Below are 11,169 nucleotides of genomic sequence, written 5' to 3'. Positions count from 1 at the left end.
TCTTGGGAATGGGACCCAAATCTACACAATTATTCCAAATTACGGAATATTCCGATATCCAATATACCCCTGGTCCCAAGCATTTTGGATATGGGAGACTCAACCTGTACTGGTATCTTATGCAGTGATCTGCTATTTTGAACTCTGGGTGTGAGCCTTGCTGTTCTATTCTTACTTTTCACACATTCCTAGTGAACGTGTAATTCAGCCCATCACCACAGAAGCAGCATCTGTCTCACCTCTGTTTGTTTTTATTCATCTTGCAGGGCAGACAGTCGTCATAACAGTAGTTGGATGGGTGTCAATCCTGCTTCTCCTATGTGTATAATCAGCGAGATGTCTGGAAGCAGTTAACCTGACAGAAGCAACTAAATGTAAGTGCTCTTGCAGAAGCTTTTATTCCCTTCAATGTATTTTGCTATAAGCTTTAACATCTGCTGTGTAAGCTATACCCTTCTTATTGTGAATTGTACTGTACACCCTCAATGGCAAGACGCAACCTCCAGCCCTCAACACAATATAGGGATTTGCTTGAAATAAATCTTTTATTACCACTTACAAGATCCTGGACTGTCTCACTTAGGTATGCTGTGGGTACAGAAATGATGTAACATAAGCAAGCATGTGTCAGAAGACATTGCCTCAGCACATCAGGTGAAAGCAGAACTGTGTGAAATGCTGGTAGAAGCCCATCATACATACTGTAGCATCAAATCCATGAAATAGATATTCATAGGGAAACTAGTGTAATATTAAAAGGCAACTGACAAGATTATCAAAGGACAGGTCTTTATTATAGGGCCTGATTCACAGCTGGACGCTAATGCCGCCGCCGCTGCTGTGTCTCAGCGAAAATATCCAAATGTTGCAGACACTGAGGAATGCATTGAGACTCCCACCTGCGGATCTGCAAATCCAAGCATCTGTGTACAAAGATGCAGCAGCAGTCGCAGGAACCTTCAGTAATCAGCCTCCTGAGTGACCCTATGGTGGCACAGAATGGCCGCCACTGCCTGTTACCTCTCACGATTGCTCTCTGACTGTCAATCACATTGCAAGTAAATAGTCACTGTGAGCGGCTACTGTAACGTACCTTGACGCATGCACAGTGTGATTTAGACTCGTGCAGATTGCTGATTATCGCTCAACTGTGAACACATCGATATAAAGTACAACTAAACCAGGCCCATAGCATAGTAAAAGTATTTATCCAAATAAACATGCACGGAGAAAAACAGTGTCATATTTTGCTTATACAGTGCATCCGGAAAGTATTCACAGCGCTTCACTTTTTCCACATTTTGTTATGTTACAGCCTTATTCCAAAATGGAATAAATTAATTTTTGTCCTCAAAATTCTACACACAATGCTCCATAATGACAACGTGTAAAAAGGTTTTCTTTTTAAATAAAATTTGCAAAAATAAAAAAAAATACTAAGAAATCACATGTACATTAGTATTCACAACACAGTGGTCTCCATCATCCGTAAATGGAAGAAATTCGGAACCACCAGGACTCTTCCTAGAGTTGGCCGGCCGTCTAAACTGAGCGATCGGGGGAGAAGGGCCCTAGTCAGGGAGCTGACCAAGAACCCGATGGTTACTCTGTCAGAGCTACAGCATTCCTCTGTGGAGAGAGGAGAACCTTCCAGAAGGACAACCATCTCTGCAGCAATCCACCAATCAGTCCTGTATATTAGAGTGGCCAGACGGAAGCCACTCCTTAGTAAAAAGCACATGGCAGCCCGCCTGGAGTTTGCCAAAATGCACATGAAGGACTCTCAGACCATGAGAAACAAAATTCTCTGGTCTGATGAGACAAAGATTGAACTCTTCGGCGTGAATGCCAGGTGTTATGTTTGGAGGAAACCAGGCACCGCTCATCACCAGGCCAATACTATCCCTACAGTGAAGCATTGTGGTGGCAGCATCATGCTGTGGGGATGTTTTTCAGTGGCAGGAACTGGGAGACTAGTCAGGGTAGAGGGAAAGATGAATGCAGCAATGTACAGAGACATCCTGGATGAAAACATGCTCCAGAGCGCTCTTGACCTCAGACTGGGGTAACGGTTCATCTTTCAGCAGGACAACGACCCTAAGCACACAGCCAAGATATCAAAGGAGTGGCTTCAGGACAACTCTGTGAATGTCCATGAGTGGCCCAGCCAGAGCCCAGACTTGAATCCGATTTGAACATCTCTGGAGAAATCTGAAAATGGCTGTGCACCGACGCTTCCCATCCAACCTGATGGAGCTTGAGAGGTGCTGCAAAGAGCAATGGGCGAAACTGCCCAAAGATAGGTGTGCCAAGCTTGTGGCATCATATTCAAAAAGACTTGACGCTGTAATTGCTGCCAAAGCTGCATCAACAAAGTATTGAGCAAAGGCTGTGAATACTTACAGTATGTATGTGTGATTTCTTATTTTTTTTTTTTATTAAATTTGCAAAAATCTCAAAAAAACTTTTCTCTTTCATCCACTAGGGGACACTGGAGGTGCTTATGCTGGGGTATAGAGGCGTGGATAGCTGGAGCTGGCACTTTAAAATTTAGAAGTGTGAAGCTCCTCCCCCTCTATGCCCCACCAGCCCTCAGTTTAGAAAATGTGCCGTCGGAGCTGGTCACAATCTGCTGTGCTCCAGCAGGTCACATAATTATTTATTTCTTTTATTTTACACTATTATTTATTTTTTGTTTATCATTTTAAAACATCTTTTACATTATTTTTCAAGTACCCTTCGCCACCTCTCTAAAGGTGGGGTCCGGGTTACTGGCACCCTGTTAACCTCCTGGGTTACAGAAAGGAGTGTGCAGTGCTTCGCCAAAAGCATCTGACAGCTCCTTACTGCCGCACACACACACAGCACAGACTGCCTCCAGGAAGCAGGGAGGAGAAGTGCTGTTCAGAAGAGCCGTCCAGGGGAGCGCAGTGAGTACAAATCACTTGCACTTTCCCGACTCCTGCCCCGCCGCCAGCGCTGAATTCAGAGAGCGCTATAAGCGCTGCTCAATGTGTATGCTTATCCCCTCTCCCCGCTGATGAGCGCGACTAACGGCTCCTTCTCAGCGAGGCTAGCGCAGGGGGGAGGTTATGACTGCAGCGTGGTGGCCATTTACTAGTCCCTCGGACTTGAGGAGAAAGGGGGCGGAGCCTAATAGCGCGGGCTCCCTATCTATTTAACGTGGCAGTAGCTGTTACAGCAGCGTGGAGGCTGCGTTTAACCTGTTGTTTGTCTGCATCTCTCCACTACAGGTAGTGTGCAGGCACATGCAGAAGGCTGATTCTCCTGTCTACATCCCTGGCAAGAGGCTGTGAGTAACACTGGGGTGTCAGTGCAGGGAATCTAATCTGTGGGAGCGGGTCCCAACCAGCCTTCTGTTTTATTTCAAATCACTGCTGTGTCTATTGTTTCTGGGTGACTGTTGTTTATCCATGTCGAACAAAACAAAAGCGGCTCAAAAGATGTTTCTGTTCTAAATGTAACAACAAACTATCTAAGCCGCATGCCACTTGGTCCACGTTATGTGATGCTTGTATAACAATTGATCCACCGATGGCTATTTCTGACTCAGTTGCTCCGCCATGGGCCGCTGACATGGTAGGAGTTATGTCAGACTTAACGTCTGAGTTAGCTGAGGCACGTGTCTCAACCTCCCTGGGTGGCGGGGCTAACCAAGTCTCTAGACACCTTGGTACAGGTTATGGGCACTGCGGCATCCGCACCTTCCACTTCCTACCAGAGATCTAAGTGTACTCTGACGACTGTTATCCAGTCAGAGGAGTCGGAGGAAGGATTCCTTACTATGGAGGATACCGAAGAAGGGGAATTGGAGGTTGCATTACAGGACGATCCTCAGGAGTTAGAGTCCACCTCTCCCGGGGTGGAATCTTTAATTTTGGTGGTCAGAAAGACTCTCAATTTACCTGAGGATATAATTCCTCCATCACAGGAGTTTGAATTATTTAACGAACAACCGAAGAGCTCTGCAGTTTTTCCGTTCTCGCAGCAACTTCAGCAACAGCTCTCGGTAGCTTGGAAACAGCCGGATAAGAGGTTCCAGATTCCGCGCCGGTTTTCATCTAGTTACCCTTTTCCTTCATCCATGATGGAAAAGTGGGAAACCCCTCCTCCAGTAGATGCGTCTGTCTCCCGTCTCTCAAAGAAAACAGCACTCCTAGTACCAGGAGCTACAGTTCTAAAAGACCCGTCGGATCGTAAGTTGGAGACAACGCTAAGATCTATTTATACAGCAGCGGGTGCTCAACTCAGGCCCACACTTGTTACCGCTTGGGTTAACAAGGCTGTGGTTTCCTGGGCCGATCAATTGATTACAGGATTGGACTCAGGTAATTCCAGAGCAGAGTTACATCTACTAGCAGAACACATCCGTGAATCTGCAGTTTATATGGGAGAAGCTTCAAAGGATATCAGTCAGATTAGTGCTCGCATATCTGCTTCGGTGATTTCAGCCCGCAGAGCCCTCTGGCTACGCGCTTGGCAAGCAGACGCAGAATCCAAGCGTGCGGTGGAAAGTCTACCATTCACTGGCGACATGCTGTTCGGGCTGGAATTAGACAAATGGATATCCCAAGCCACAAGGGGTAAGTCTTTCTTCCTGTCAGCTACACCGGCTCCCAGAAGAATTTACACGGGACCTTCGTTTAATTCCTTTCGGTCGCCACATTCCTTTTGTGGTAGGACCAGAGGTGCGCCCACGCAACCAAGAGGTGGCAGAGGTAGAGGTCGTCCACACACGGTTGCTCGTAGACCAGAGCCTAAACCAGCTGAGAAACAAGTGGCATGACGGTTTTCCGTCCCACCTGGGACCATCTGCAGTGGGAGGCCGCCTGCAAAGATTTCAACAAGTTTGGAACCAGACTTCTACAGAACCATGGATCCGAAGACTAATTACCCTGGGGTACCGAATAGATTTCGAGACCTCCCCTCCACCTCGGTTCTTCACTAAAAGTCTGCCAATACAGGCAGAAAGAGCCAAGGTTCTACAGGAGGCTATCCAGTCTCTAGTAGTATCTTCTGTGATAGTTCCAGTTCCGGAACTTCAACGAGGTATGGGGTTTTACTCAAACCTGTTTGTAGTACCCAAGCCGGATGGCTCTGTCAGGCCCATCTTAAACCTAAAGTCTTTGAACCGGTATCTGAAGATGTATCGTTTCAAGATGGAGTCTCTAAAGTCAGTAATAGCAAGCTTGGAACCAGGGGAGTTCCTATTATCGCTGGATATCAAGGACGCATATCTCCATGTTCCCATTTGGGAACCACACCATGCTTTTCTGCGTTTCGCCATTTTGAAGGATCATTATCAATTTCGGGCATTGCCATTCGGGTTATCCTCGGCTCCCTGCATCTTCACCAAACTCATGTCAGTCATGAGATCGCTCTCCTTCGGTCATCAGGAGTGAACATAGGCCCTCATTCAGAGCCGTACACTCTGAGCAGAGCGCACGCTCTGAATGAGGGCCGCCCTCCATAAAAATGGAGCGTCCTCCTGGACGCTCGTATAGCTGTGGGTCACCACCCACAGCCTATACGAGCGTGCATTTTGATGGCCGCGATGGTCGTGACCATCGAAACTGCGAGCCGGAGCCTGCGGTTGAGGTTTTCAACCGCAAGCTCCGGAGTGATTTTGCCAAAATCACTCCCACTGATATCACTAGTGATGTCAGTGGGCCGGCTTCTGACGGGAGGCGTTCCCTTGGGAACGCCCCTGTCAGGGAGGCACGCCCACCAAGGGGGGCGTGCTGTCAATCAACATCGACAGCACGCCCCCTTTGATCAGACACAACGAGCGAAGGACTTTCCTTCGCTCGTCGCGTCTGGCGCATGCGCACGACGGAGCTCCCTCCGTCGTGCGCATGCTCAGTGCAGAACATCGACCCACTTGCGAGCGGACAGCCGCTCGCGAGTGGGTCTGAATCAGGCCCATAATACCTTATTTGGACGATCTGTTACTCAAGGCTCCATCGGTGCCTCTTCTATCAGATCATGCCTTACTGACATATCACATTCTAATCCAACATGGTTGGATAATCAACTTCAAGAAGTCAAATCTCAATCCGTCCCGGAAACTTTTATTTCTGGGCATGATATTGGATACGAAATCGCAGAGGATTTTTCTTCCAACAGACAAGGACAAGGATATCCGAGTGTTAGTTCAGCTGGTCCTCAAAACAAAGACTGTGTCAATGCTTCTTTGTCTGCGTCTCTTGGGGAAAATGGTAGCTGCTTTCGAGGCACTACAGTTCGGCCGGTTCCACTCCAGGGTGTTCCAGCTGGACCTGTTAGCACAGGGGTCAGGGTCTCACCTGTTCCTACATCGACAGATACGTCTAAACCCGGTTACCAGAGTAGCCCTTCTTTGGTGGACACAATCCAGCAATCTGTTAGCGGGAAAACTGTTCGGAATGTGGGACTGGATCATCATAACCACGGATGCCAGCCTTCGAGGATGGGGCGCAGTAGTCCTCGATTGTCACTTTCAGGGCCGATGGTCCCCTCTAGAACAGAAATGGCCCATAAATGTGTTGGAACTCAGAGCGATTTACAATGCTCTGATAGAGGCAACAGAGTTGCTCAAGGCTCGTCCGGTAAGAGTTCAGTCCGACAACGCGACGGCTGTCGTTTACATCAACCGCCAAGGAGGGACTCTGAGTCGCATGGCTATGCGAGAGGTAACTCTGATTCTTGGCCCAGGATCAGTCAATAATCCTGTCAGCGGTATTCATTCCGGGTGTGGACAACTGGGAAGCAGATTACCTAAGTCGACAGGATGTCCATCCCGGGGAATGGAAGCTTCATCCAGACGTGTTCAACGCGCTGATACGTCGATGGGGATGTCCTCAGGTGGATCTCATGGCGTCACGATTGAATAGTCAGCTTCCAGTATACGTGTCAAGAACTCGAGATCCACAGGCGGAAGCAGTAGACGCTCTGACAACTTCGTGGACCTACGACTTCGTTTACCTTTTCCCTCTGATTCCACTTCTTCCTCGTCTTCTAAAAAGAATAAGACAGGAGTCAGCCTCGGTAATTCTCGTGGCCCTGAACTGGCCTCGGAGAAGTTGGTTCTCGGACCTTCGGTCCCTATTATCAGATGATCCGTGGCCCCTTCCTCTGCGCCCGGATCTTCTACTGCAGGGCCCTTTCATACACCCCAACTTAGCGCAGCTACGTTTAACGGGGTGGCTCTTGAAACCGATATCCTAAGATGTAGAGGTATCCCAGACGCGGTTATTCCCACCATGCTACGACCAGGAAGCCAGTTTCGGCTGCGCATTATTATCGCATCTGGCGTGCTTATATCTCATGGTGTTCTAGTCGGGATCTTCCGTCTAGGACATTTCGCTTATCCCGGTTTCTGCTTTTCCTTCAGACGGGTCTGGATTCTGGCCTTCGTCTGGGAACCTTAAAGGTGCAGGTTTCTGCCCTTTCCATTTTCTTTCAAAGGAAATTGGCCCTCATTCCTGAGGTGCAGACGTTTCTTCAAGGGGTCTTGCGCGTGCAACCTCCTTTGTTTACATCCAATTGATCCATGGGATCTTAATCTAGTTCTTCTGTTCCTTCAGTCACCCATGTTTGAACCTTTGGAGGAGGTTGATCTTAAGTACCTATGTTGGAATACGGTAATCCTCCTGGCTCTCGCTTCGGCTCGTAGGGTTTCGGAATTGGGGGCTCTTTCCTATAAACCTCCTTACCTAGTGTTTCATGCGGATAGAGCGGAACTCCGGACGATAGCCGCCTTCCTTCCTAAGGTCGTGTCGGCTTTCCATTTCAATCAGCCTATTGTGGTACCATCGTTGGTGGAGGACTCTGGTTGTTCTACCTTGGATGTGGTTAGGGCTCTCCGCATCTATGTTGACAGGACTGCGGGCCTCATTCAGAGGTGGTCGGAGGATGCAAGCGGTCGCTCAGAAACTAGGCAGCCGCTTGCATCCTGACCGCCCACCTCTGTTTCGGTCGTTAGGCTGTGGGTTTACACCCACAGCTCTAACGACCGCTAGGGTGATGGTCGCGATGGTCAGAGACCATCGCGACCATCGGGGCTTACGACAAGACCCTAGGGTAGGGTCTCACTTGTCGTAAGCTCCGGAGAGCTTCTGGCTCTGTCAGAGCCGGAAGCTCTCCACTGACATCACTAGTGATGTCAGTGGGGCCTCCCCCAAACGGTAGGCGTTCCCATGGGAACGCCTCCGTTTGTGCTGCCACCCCCCCCGGCCCGCCTTCCAAACGGGGCGAGCTGTCAATCAACATTGACAGCTCGCCCCCTTTGGAAAGAGACCCGCTACGACCGGCGCTGTCGTTCGTAGCGGGTCTCACGCATGCGCACGAAGGAGCCGGCTCCCTCGTGCGCATGCGCACTTGACAAACATCGAGGCGGCCGTGCACCGTACGGCTGCCTCTGAATGAAGGCCTGCTTCCCTTCGTAAGTCGGAGTCGCTTTTTGTCCTCTATGATGCGGTTCGGAGGGGTTGGCCAGCGTCTAAGCAGACTTTAGCACGTTGGATCCGGCTGACTATTCATCAAGCTTATGTTAGTGCTAACCGTTGGCCTCCTTCGTCAATTTCGGCTCATTCCACACGTTCTGTGGGTGCGTCATGGGCGGCCGATAGAGGAGCAATCTACGTCACAATTGTGTTGTGCGGCCACTTGGTCTTCAGTTCACACGTTTGTTAAGTTTTACAAATTTGATACGTTTGCCTCTTCGGCGTCCTGTTTTGGCCGCCTTGTTCTGCAGGCGCCACAGAGCACTCCCGCCCGTGGGGATAACTTTGGGACGTCCCCAGCGTAAGCACCTCCAGGTTCCCCTAGTGGATGAAAGAGAAAATGGGATTTTGGTACCTACCGGTAAATCCTTTTCTCTGATTCCACAGGGGACACTGGATGCCCACCTCTGTGCTCCATGCCTGCCTGTTCGGTTTTGTTCTGTATGTTGTATGATTCAGTTATTGTGTGTTCTTCTCTCCTTTTCACTCCGCTTGTTCTCCACCTCCTCTCGGTCTTCATTTTCTAAACTGAGGGCTGGTGGGTCATAGAGGGGGAGGAGCTTCACACTTCTAAATTTTAAAGTGCCAGCTCCAGCTATCCACGCCTCTATACCCCAGCGTAAGCACCTCCAGTGTCCCCTGTGGAATCAGAGAAAAGGATTTACCGGTAGGTACCAAAATCACATTTTTACGCCTTGTAATTATAGGGTATTGTGTGTAGAATTTTGAGGACAAAATGAATTGATTCCATTTTGGAATAAGGCTGTAACATAATGTGGAAAAAGTGAAGCGCTGTGAATACTTTACGGATGCACTGTATAAAGCTCTCTATAGCCGGAATTTGCATCAACGTCCACAGTGAACGTTGCCTACATGAGGGCTCTCCCTAACCCAGTTTCACCTCTTGTAAGTGTAGATGTGATTTGAAGTGCATACATCTCTGTATTGCCCATACTTGCATACACCTATACTTTGGCTATAAGGAGTGATTTTTAGGGGCAATTTCACAAAAAACTCTTACCAGGATAATGATTCTGATAGTAACATGTCCCAGTGAAGAGGGTAAAGTGATAGAGATGTGCATTATCATTTTGTGATAATTTACCCGAGAGGAGCATATAGGTTATCACAAAAAGGAGCTAACAATCCCCCCTCTGGTGATAATCCCTCCATAGTGGTGGTTTAATGACCACATGGATTTACCCTTGTTAAATAGACCCCTGAGTACTTTTATTTGATAATGCCATGGTCTTGTAGATTCCAAAAAGAAGTGTTTTTTTTATTTTGTATTTTTTTAAATGTTATTCATTGTAAAATATCCAGCAATGTCCTGACTCCTGCCCTGGTTTGTTAGTAATATTTGCAATGTATGCACGTGATTGATGTGATGTTTTGCACAGTTCTGGAGACAAAGATTTGCACCAGAATAGAAAATATACATGTGTTTTGTTTATGATTTTATCCAGGATTGGCTGTGACGGCTTGATAATTAATAGCACTAAAGAAATCATGACCTACATTTACTGCTTTGGAATATAGACTTCTCACAGAATTGGGTCACTTCACTTTATCTGCTTTTTATATTGGTATTGTAATTCCGATTTTCGGTACTTTGCTTGGAAAGGTTACATGTAGATGCATCTGATGTAAAAGTGCTGTTTATTTAGAGGAACATAACAAAATAAACAGGTTCAGGGACAAGTTTTGTTTGCCAGAGCAGTAGCTTATAATGGGGATGTAGTCAGCATCCCGGCTGGCGGGTTGCGTCCGGGCGAAATACAGGCGCCAAAATCCCGACAGTGTTGGAATCCCGGCACTAGAATCCCGGCCACCGGAATCCCGAATGGTAAGTACTGGGCGTTAGTGGAAGAGTAAGGGTTAGGCACTAGGGGGGAGGGTAAGTTTTAGGGTCCAGGGAGGGAGAGGTTCGGTTTAGGCACTAGGGGGGAGGTTAGGTTTAGGTACTAGGGGGGGAGGTTGGGTTTAGGTACTAGGGGGGGAGGTTGGGGTTAGGCACCCAGGAGAGAGTGGTAGGGTAGGGTTAGTCCAGGGGCGCTCTGAGAGGAGGCGGCCCGTGTGCATTCCCCGGATGGGGCCCCCTTCTCTCCCCCCGGCAGCCGACTGACGCAGGTGGCCGGCCACCGCAGAATCGGTAAACTCTGGGCCCAGAGTCTTCTGCACATGCGCAGAACGCTGGAAAAATGGCTGCGGCGGCCATTTTCCCGTGTTCTGTGCGGCGCTGACACCCGATGCGGGACAGCGGACAGGTGAGTTTTAGATAATATGGGTGCAGGGTGTGCGGTGCTGGGCCCCCCCTGCGCATCTACAATGGGTGCAGTCTTACCTTCTTTCCTTATGGGTGTCAGGATGCCGCTGTCGGTATTCTGACCAGTGGCATCCTACCTCCCGAAACCTCATACCAAACCCCTTCTAATGTGTCTTCTAAATAACAAGTGTATTACCACTCCCTGCACATTGCACCTGTGATAGTTTACGAAGTAGTTATATATTAACCCATTGTCTCTAATTTTTCAGGACCTTCTCTGTTTTTAAAGACTTGTCCCTGGAAATTGTTGTATCTGCTTTTCAACACTAATTATACCACTCCTCTTATTTTGGAAAATATGCTATTTTTTACTTTTCATCTTTTTTATGTTCTGTAAGG

General features: G+C 48.3%; 1 protein-coding gene across 1 annotated transcript in view; it reads left to right on the top strand.

The window, feature by feature from the left end:
* Nucleotides 1–315: 315 nt before the first annotated feature.
* OTUD7A (OTU deubiquitinase 7A) overlaps nt 316–11,169 on the top strand; it is a 203,582-nt gene continuing 192,728 nt past the window's right edge. Inside the window, exon 1 of the mRNA XM_088443465.1 lies at nt 316–374. The gene's annotated coding sequence lies outside the window, so the exon portion shown is untranslated. The remainder of the gene's footprint in view (nt 375–11,169) is intronic.

Source organism: Taudactylus pleione, unplaced genomic scaffold (genome assembly GCF_031769625.1).
Source record: "Taudactylus pleione unplaced genomic scaffold, aTauple2 ptg000019l, whole genome shotgun sequence".
Lineage (NCBI taxonomy): Eukaryota > Metazoa > Chordata > Amphibia > Anura > Myobatrachidae > Taudactylus > Taudactylus pleione.
The sequence above is the reverse complement of the archived record's forward strand: the minus strand, read 5'-3'. Positions and strand labels throughout refer to the sequence as shown.